General features: G+C 46.2%; 1 protein-coding gene across 1 annotated transcript in view; it reads right to left on the reverse strand.

Moving 5' to 3' along the window:
• GSDMC (gasdermin C) overlaps positions 1-8,169 on the reverse strand; it is an 81,176-nt gene extending 73,007 nt beyond the window's left edge. Inside the window, exons 1-2 of the mRNA XM_063668478.1 lie at positions 8,150-8,169; positions 436-604 (exon numbers count right to left, since the gene is read on the reverse strand). The gene's annotated coding sequence lies outside the window, so the exon portion shown is untranslated. The remainder of the gene's footprint in view (positions 1-435; positions 605-8,149) is intronic.
• Positions 8,170-8,607: the final 438 nt, after the last annotated feature.

An 8,607-nucleotide genomic window follows, 5' to 3' on the forward strand; every position in this document is an offset into this window, starting at 1 on the left:
TGAAGGTTACACACCTTCTCTCAAACTTGCAGAGCCATGTTGACTGCACTAAGCCATCTGCCCCTATTCCCTAGGGCAGTGCACTGAAAGGTTGAGACATTTAATGCACTTTCTACTATTCTTCCTCTCTCCTTGGAGAGGGATCTCAGGGTTATGCACCTTCCTCCAATCTTTCAGAGCCCTGCTGCCTACAGTAAGCCATCTATCCCTTTTCTTTTCCTTGGCTGCCTCCAGACATTCAAACTATGCTTGCAGCTTTTCAGTAAGGACAGAAACAAGTCCTTTGCACAGGATCACAAAAGGCTGGGGTATTGAATAAAGGTTTCACTCTCTTTTACCCACTAAAGAAGTCATGAGCCAAGGTGATCTCTCAGCACAGAGCTTTGCTGGCTTGGAGGAGGGCTGACTCAGGTAAAGTGAAATTTCTCTTCTTACCTATTTCAATGCAGCTGTTCTTCGTTTTGTGCTCATCTGGGTTACCACAACTTCTTAACTGGATTCTGGACTTTTCGTAAAGGTATTTTTGTCCACATGTCATCATTAAATCAATGACTCTGTGGAAGATGAGGGCTAGAATTCCCACTCCACTTCTTCATGCTTTTGACTGAAAATGAAAGTTGTGCAATTTTGTAAGTTAAGGGAAAAGCAATAAAAAAATAGTATATCAGTTGACTTAACTATATCAAATAACTGTGGGTGCCTGAAAAAGTCATAAAGAAAAATTTAGAGTAAACTGAAGAAACTATTTGCCACAAAATGACAGAATCAATACCATTGCCATATAAAATTTTTTAAACTACAGAACTTAACAAGTGAGTAAAGGACAAAAGTAGATAACTCATCAAAGAAATACAAAACAAATGAACATTTAAAAGTTTTGAGGATCACTAGCAATCAAAGTAAATAATATTGAGATTGCATTTTCACTTGGATTTCACTTGGATTTAGGAAAGTTATTTTTTTATTTTAGTTTAGTTTATTTTGAAACAGTCTGTTGCTCTGTCACCCAGTCTGGAATGCAGTGGGTTAATCACAGTTCACTGCAGCCTCAACCACATAGGCTTAATTGATCCTCCCATCTCAGCCTCCCAAGTAGCTGGGACTACAGGTGCACACCACCATGACCAGCTAATTTTTTTATTTTTTGTAGAGTCTGGGTTCTACCATGTTGCCCAGGCTGATCTCAAACTTCCAGGCTCAAGTGATCTACCTGCCTCAGTCTTTCAAAATACTGGGATTACAAGCATGAGCCTCCACATCCAGATTAAAGTTTTTTAAAAATACAAATACTCTGCAGTGCTGCCAATAATATAGTAAAACCAGAACTCATCTAAATATTGGTGGGAACATAAGCTAATAAAATATTTCTAAGCTTGTAGTAGTAGGTATTAAAATCATTTTTTGAAGTTCATGTTCTTTGAATCAGTAATTTTGCACATACAAATATGTCTTAGAAAAAATCCAAAAGTTAAACAAATATTTAGGTATAGATACTTATTATGGCATTATTATGATACTAAAGAACTGAGGGTACCTAAATTACCAACATTATGGAAATTAAGTTGGCACAATAACTTAAGTTTTATTCTGCATCCTGGAGACCCTCCCAAGAGCAGAGTGGGGAGGGAGTCCTTGTCCTCTCCCTTCCCAAATGCTGAGTCCCAGCTGGAGATCATCCTGATTCATCTGGGGCTCAGCTCCTCTGAGAAAAGGGAATGCTCTCACCCCATCACTCACTCTCACACTCTGCTACCTATATCTACAACGTCACTATATCTGGTCAAGGGAGCATCCTGGTGTCAGTTACCACCTATTGGTGGCCATAAACAGAAAAAGGCTAAACCCTCCAAACTTGTGCACTTAGCAGACTCTGCTTCTACAAAGACCAACCATATCCAAAGCAGCTCTCTAATGAGGAGTCGGCATAAGAATCGGATTCACACTTTAGAGAGAGGTCAGAGACTCCTGCCGAGGGCACCAGGAAATAGTGGTGCTCTTCAAGATCATGGTGAACCATATGGTGATTTTAATTTAGAGAGGGAAAGAAAAGAAACTCCATTTTCAAAAATAGCATATTTCGTATGTGTTGACAAGCGGGAAATGAATCAAGTCAGGTTAATCTCATAGCAGAGCCTGCAACTCACGACCTGACCACTAGGAGGTGAGCGAGGCGTCTCTGAACACAATCCAGGCCTAGGGAACAAGGGAACCAACCTGGCTTGTGCCCGTGCAGGAAACACTGGCCCGACACCAGGGACTTAACCGTCATAGCAAGTCAAGAAGGAAAATACTGTGTGAAACTGTTCAATAATTTCCAATAGCCTCTGCTGTGTAACGTCAGAGGAAATTCGAATCCCTCTTTAAGTATCAGCTGTTGGGAAAATATAATTAAAAACGAAATCTTCTTCCAACCCAGAAAACCTGTATCCATAGGTAGTAGAAAAAGAAAACACTTTTTTTAATTGAATAAGCATTAAACCACAAGCAATCTACTAAGAGACTGCAAAGACAAGGATAAAATTGTATCCTTTATATATACAAGCAGATATCACCAATTACATACTTGTTTTCAAGATAAGCAATAACTAATCCCCAAGTATGAGGATCTGACAGCACCATCTGTCAGACACGGTACATCCCAGATTCACCTGGAAATTGGTGTGACCACCTGTTAGCGAATTGGCTTTATCCAGAGAAAAAACAAACCTCTAATATCTTTATGGCAGGAGGTAATTTTGAAATGTGAAGCAAGATACACCCCCTCCCCACCTCGCCCAGTTAGGGTCCTATCTTCCCACAGAAAACAGAAGATAGGGTTGTTTCCATTTAAAAGACAGGTAGGTTCTCAGGTCCTTGAGAAAGACATTCCCAAGTCGTCAAGCTGATAAACAACCTATCTAGTTTTCAAAAGGATTTATATACGGTTTTTTGAGGTTTTTTTTGTTTTTTGTTTTTTGTTTTTTGTTTGAGACAGGATCTCACTTTGTCACCCAGGCTGGATTGCAGTGGTGCAATCACAGCTCACTGCAGTCACTAACTCTCAAGCAAAAGCGATCCTCCCACCTTAGCCTCCCAAATAGCCAGAACTGCAGGTACACAACACCACATCTGGTTAATTTTTGTATTATTTGTAGAGACAGTGTTTCACCGTGTTGCGCAGGCTGGTTTTGAAGTCCTGAGTTCAAGCGATTCACCTGCCTCAGTCTCCCAAAGTGCTGTGATTACAGACGTGAGCCACCGCGCCTTACCTATACATTTCAAAGAGAAGAGAAAGTACTTACAAGTTTTCTAAATTTAAGAAAAAGGAGGCCAGGAAACTCTCTTCCCTTATGTTCAACTGGGAGAATTAGCCTTATTTTTAATTTCTATTTGTACTTAAACAGCCTTCTCTCGCAAATAATGGAAATGAGACCTTCTCTCCCTGGCTGACTCAAGGAATGGAGTTACATGTCCAGCAATGCAACTGATACCAATTTATCTTCACCTTATCCAGTTCAACAGGATCTTTCCCCTAACCTGACAACACGCTCAGGTCTCTGCCATAAATCCTCTTTTCCAAGTGCCTCCCCCCGCCACACCCCCCGCACCCCCCCAACCGCATTAGTTGTCACCTCCTCCCGCCCATTGTCTCCTCACAGCCGACATATTTCACGAGTCATTTACATGCTGGGTTGTCACTTCCTCCCCTGGCATTTCCATACACCTCAGCCACTGCAGGCCACCCTACGGTGAATTTACTCATTAGCCACTAACAAACACAGCTTGATCACTCCATCATAGGAACTCTCTTCTCCCTGGATACCAAGACACCACAGTCTGTGGGGTCTCTTTTTATTGGATTCTATTCTGTCCCTTTCAAAGGCCCTTTTCCCCTCCTGAACACTTAACTTTCAGTTTTATGCTACCTTCAGACCTCAATACTATTCTCTCCATGAATCTGAAATCACCCAAGAAGATGGCGAGCTTGGGAGTGGAGGAGGGAAGGAGGTCCCATGACAGCAAGACCAAGGGCAACAGGAGGACACGCCTGCATGAAAAGGGAGGAAGGAAGCCGATCTTTACCTTATAAAGGCAGTTCTCCAATGTTAGAGGGCAGAATGATCACTAGAAGGGCCTATTTTAAATGCAGATTCCGGCTAGGCGTGGTGGCTCACACCTATAATCCCAGCAATTTGGGAGGCCAAGGCGGCAGATCACTTGAGTTCAAGACCAGCTTGGCCAACAGGGTGAAACCCCATCTCTACTAAAAAAATACAAAAATTAGCCTGGTGTGGTGGCACATGCCTGTAATCCCAGCTACTTGAGAGGCTGAGGCAGGGGAATCGTTTGAACCTGGGAAGCGGAGGTTGCAGTGAGCCAAAGTCATGCCACTACACCCCAGCCTGGGCAACAGAGCAAGAATCCATCAAAATAAAAGAAAATAATAAACGCAGGTTGTAAGGCCTTCTTTCAGAGAGCCTGATTCAGAAGATACAGTGAGGTCAGAGATCAATTTAACGATCATTCCAGATGATTCTAATGCCAGGGGTGGGGAACCAGGCCACACCGAGGAAAGCTGCCACACCTGGTCTGACAGAGGGAGCTGGGGAGGCTGACTGCAGAGCCCATGAAAGACTAAGCAGCAATAACCTCAGCATCCCTTTGCTTTCCTAACCAGGCAGCTTCTTCTTCTAGCTAGTCTTCTCATCTCAGATGACAATAAGCACAAAATCTTTCAAGTAGCGGAGTTTCAGAGCTAGGCAGGTCCTCTGCCTGGACCCTGGGCCCTGCTGAACCCTGACCCACTTCGGATGCTGATAAGGTTTGGATATTTGTCCCCTCCAAATCTCATGTTGAAATGTGACTCCTAATGTTGGACGTGGGGCCTGGTGGGAGGTAATTGGATTGGGCGGGGGCGGGGTGGGGGGTGGCAGGGCGGATCTCTCACAGATGGTTTAGTTCTACCCCCTTGGTGATAAGTGAGTTCTCGCTTAGTTAGATCATACAAAAATCTGGTTGTTTAAAAGAGTCTAGGACCTCTCCCTTCTATTAATATCTCTCTCTCTCACTCCTGCTCTTGCCATGTGACATACTGGCTTCCCTTCACCTTCCGTTATGATTGGAAACTTCCTGAGGCCTTCACCAGAAGCAAATGCTGGCACCACACTTCCTGTACAGCCTGCAGAACCATGAGCCAATTAAACCTCTTTTTAAAAAATAAGTTACCCAGTCTCAAGCATTTCTTTATAACAATGCAAGAACAGCCTAATAAAGGCCTCGATACCATTTCAGAAGTCATCTGAGAGCCCCTCCCATCAGAGACCCAGAGGCCTAAGAGGAAATAATTGTTTCATAGGCCAGGCCCAGGGCCCCACTGCCCTGCACATTCTCAGGACACGGCTTCCCTCGTCCTTGCCACTCCAGCTCCTTCCTTGGCACAAAGGGGCCCAGGTACAGCTTGGGCCACCACTCCTGAGGGCACAAGCCTTAAGCCTTGGTGGCTTCCACATGGTGTTAAGTCTGCAGATGCTCAGAACGCAAGTGTGAAGAAGGCTTGTCAGCTTCCACCTAGATTTCAGAGGACGTATGGAAAAGCCTGAGTACCCAGGAAGAAGTGTGCCACAGGGGCAGAGCCCCCACAGAGAAACTCTACTAGAGCGGTGCCAAGGGGAAATGTGGGTTTGGAGCCCACACACAGAGTTGCCACCAGGGCACTGCCTAGTAGAGCTGTGGGAAGCAGGCTACTGCCCTCCAGACCCCAAAGTGGTAGCTTCATACAGCTTATGCCCTCTGCCTGGAAAAGCTGCAAGCACTCAACTCCAACCCATGAGAGCAGCCGTGAGGGCTGCACTCTCCAAAGCCACAGCGGCAGGGCTGCCCAAGGCTTTGGGATCCCATCCCTCACACCAGAATGCAGCACATGGAGTCAAGAATTATGTTGGACCTTTAATGTGTAATGCCTTCCCTGCTGGGTTTCAGACCTGTATGGGGCCTATTACCCCTTTATTTTGGTCAATTTCTCTCTTTTGGAACAGGAATGTATACTCAATGCCTGTACCCCCATTGTGTCTTGGGAGTAAGTAACTTGTTTTTGATCTCACAGGTTCATGGGCAGAAGGAGCTTATCTCCAGATGAGACTTTGGGCTTTGAGACTTGGGACTTTTGAGTTAATACTGGAATGAGTTAAGACTTTGGGGGACTACTGTGAAGATATGAATATATATTGAAATGTGAGAAGGACCTGAGATTTGTGGGACCAGGAGTGAAATGATATGGTTTGGATGGGAAATGGTCAGGTGTCCTCATATAGCCCTTAATTTTTAGCAATAAAATATTAGGATGCACAGGGCACAGTGCTTCACGCCTGTACTCTCAACACCCTGGGAGGCCGAGGTGGGCAGATTGCTTGAGCTCAGGGGTTCAAGACCAGCTACTCAGGAGGCTGAGGCAGGAGAATTGCTTGAACCTAGAGGCAGAGGTTGCAGCGAGCCAAGGTTGCACTCCTCGACCTTACATGGAGAACACAAGAAGAAAAAGTCAGGAGTTCACAGGAGTTGTGTTATCTATTTTTAGAAGGTAATTAGAGATCACTTAGCCTACTCCTTTGCTTCTCTGAAGCTCAGAGAAGTGAGGTAGCTGCAATGCCTTCCATGTCACGAGACAGGTTGGTGACTGAGCTGGGCAAGGAAGCCTGTCCCAGGCTCCCACAGCGGTCAGAGACCAGTGATGCCAGGAGTGCGTACTGAGGCCCTTCCTTCCCACCGTCCTTGGGTAGAATAACTTTCCAAAGGTCATGAAGCTGGTGAGAAAGAGAGCTGGGGTTCAAACTAAGATTTCTCTGACTCTGGCTCTGCTGTGCTTAAAGAGCAGCAGATTGGAAACCCCAGGTGTAGCCCCAGCAACATTTGAGGAGGAGAGGTAGCGGCCAGGCCTAGATGGAGCCCTGGCTCAGTGGCCTGGGGAGGAAGCGGTCGGTGGTCAAGGAACGCCAGCCACCGGGTCAAAGCAGGACATTCTCTTCTTATGAATCTTCCTCGGGTCCCCGAGACACTGCACAAGAGAAGCTCCAGCCAAATGCACACCTTTATTCCTAAACAGAAAGACAGCACTGCCTGCTCCTCCATCTCTCTATGTAGCTCTCCCACTAAGGATGTCACGGAGCCCAACCTGGTTATGAACATCCATGCTACAGGGAGGACAGATTCATCTGCTCAGGCTGCCATTGCAAAATACCATAGACTGAGTGGCTTACACAATGGAAATTTCTCTCTCGCGGTTCTGGAAGCGGGAAGTCCAAGATCAATGTGCCAGCATGGTCAGGTCTGGTGAGGGCTCTTGTCGTAGCTTGTAGAAGGCCACCTTCTCACTGTGTCCTCTGGTGGAGACAACAAGCTCTCTGGAGTCCCTTCCTATAAGGGCACTGATCCCGTCATGAGAGCCCCACCCTCATGACATCATCTAACTCCAGTTACCTCCCAAAGGCCTAATTTCCAAATACTGTCACTCTACTGTGAGGGATTCAGTATGAATTTGGAGGAGACACACACATTCAGACCACAACAAAAGGGAAACCAAATGCAGCCCTGTGCTGTTTGTTGCAGGGCTGGTAGCTGGAAACCCAGATCTTTTTCTTCTTCTTCTTTTTTTTTTTTTTTTTTTTGAGACAGAGTCTCCCTCTGTCACCCAAGCTGGAGGGCAGTGGCACGATCTCAGCTCACTGCAACCTCCACCTCCCCGGTTTAAGCGATTCTCCTGCCTCAGCCTCCTGAGTAGCTGGGATTACAGGCACGCACCACCACGCCCAGCTAAGGGTTTTCGTACTTTTTAGTAGAGGCGGGGTTTCACCATGTTGGCCAGGCTGGTCTCGAACTTCTGACCTCAAGTGGTCCACCCACTTCGGCCTCCTAAAGTGTTGGGATTACAGACGTGAGCCACTGCACCCGGCCGCAACCTAGATGTTAAAGTTGGAGAGAACAGGAGAACAAATGCAAGGCGCACGAATGGCATGAGAACTGGCAGTCCTCATCGACGCAGGACCCATCCTACTGAAACCCGGCGCTGCAGGTCACCCTCGTCAGCCGCATTAGCAGTGGCCACAAGCTCAAACAGCCACCCTGGGGCTGTCCCTGCCAGATGCCTGTGGCCCCCACCCGTGCTCTGCCAACTCACCATCGGCTCCTCCCGGTTGTAGGCTATTTCTTCCTGCTCTGTTAACTCGGACTACACAAGAAGGCTCAGGCGGAAATAGTTTCTCAATGTATAACCGCAGGGCGGCAGCAGAGAGCAGCAATAAAGATGCACTATTTTCTCAGCGATTTTAAAGCTGGTTTTTATTGGTGGTGGCTTTTTATTCATTTAAGTACAGCACAGAGGTTAAGACTGCAAACTTCATAGCTAGACTGCCCTGGGTGCAAACCCTAGGGCTGTCACTTACCAGTGGTGTGTCAGGGGCAAGTAATTGAACCTGTGCTTCAAATTCCTATTGTTAAAATAGGGATGATAATAGTCAGCCTCATCGCGTTGTTGTAAATCACCTAAGACATGTGAAGCACCTGGCTGGGACTTCGCACTCAGAAAGCGGGAGCTTGTGTTCGTATACAAAACTGTTCCGGGATGGCCTCCAGGGA

The sequence above is a fragment of the Pongo pygmaeus genome, chromosome 7 (assembly GCF_028885625.2).
Source record: "Pongo pygmaeus isolate AG05252 chromosome 7, NHGRI_mPonPyg2-v2.0_pri, whole genome shotgun sequence".
In the NCBI taxonomy this organism is placed as follows: Eukaryota; Metazoa; Chordata; class Mammalia; order Primates; family Hominidae; genus Pongo; species Pongo pygmaeus.